Genomic DNA, 1,052 nt, shown 5'->3' with positions numbered 1-1,052 from the left:
AATGTGACGATCTGGCTTTAAGTCGATTCGATAACAAATGACGAAAACGGACGGATTTCTCAGGTTTTTACTACATATTAACACTTTTCAAATTCCCCCGTGCAAGTCGGCTGCTAGTCCTCCTTTCATGCAGAATCTTAAGGTCCTAGCTCATGTCCAAGGCACCAAAGCCAGCTAAAAAGTCAATAACCGATACCTACAACTTGAATTGTACTACTTCTTACTGGCTATTACATCATCTTAGGAGCTTCATCGGTGTTCTACTATGGTGCTTTTAGTGTCTCCGAATACCGCAGTACGCGACATAGCTTTGCAGACGATACGTACAACCGTTTCAGAGAGAAGAGCGGCCAATGTGACGATCTGGCTTTAAGTCGATTCGATAGCAAATGACGAAAACGGACGGATTTCTCAGGTTTTTACTACATATGAACAGTTTTCACATTCTCTCGTGCAACTCGGCTGCTAGTCCTCCTTTCATGCAGAATCTTAAGGTACTAGCACATGTCCAAGGCACCAAAGCCAGCTAAAAGGTCAATATTCATTACCTAAAACTTGAATTGTACTACTTCTTACTGGCTATTACATCATCTTAGGAGCTTCATCTGTGTTCTACTATGGTGCTTTTAGTGTCTCCGAATACCGCAGTACGCGACATAGCTTTGCAGACGATAAGTACAACCGTTTCAGAGAGAAGAGCGGCCAATGTGACGTCCTGGCATTAAGTCGATTCGATAACAAATGACGAAAACGGACGGATTTCTCAGGTTTTTATTACATATGAACACTTTTCACATTCTCCCGTGCAACTCGGTTGCTAGTCCTCCTTTCATGCAGAATCTTAAGGTCCTAGCTCATGTCCAAGTCACCAAAGCCAGCTTAAAAGTCAATAATCGATAACTAAAACTTGAATTGGACTACTTCTTACTGGCTATTACATCAACTTAGATGCTTCATCTGTGTTCTACTATGGTGCTTTTAGTGTCTCAGCATACAGCAGAACGCGACATAGCATTGTAGATGATAAGTACAACCGTTTCAGAGAGAAGAGC

The sequence above is a fragment of the Schistocerca gregaria genome, unplaced genomic scaffold (assembly GCF_023897955.1).
Source record: "Schistocerca gregaria isolate iqSchGreg1 unplaced genomic scaffold, iqSchGreg1.2 ptg000386l, whole genome shotgun sequence".
Taxonomy (NCBI): domain Eukaryota; kingdom Metazoa; phylum Arthropoda; class Insecta; order Orthoptera; family Acrididae; genus Schistocerca; species Schistocerca gregaria.
This window is presented reverse-complemented; position numbering follows the sequence as displayed.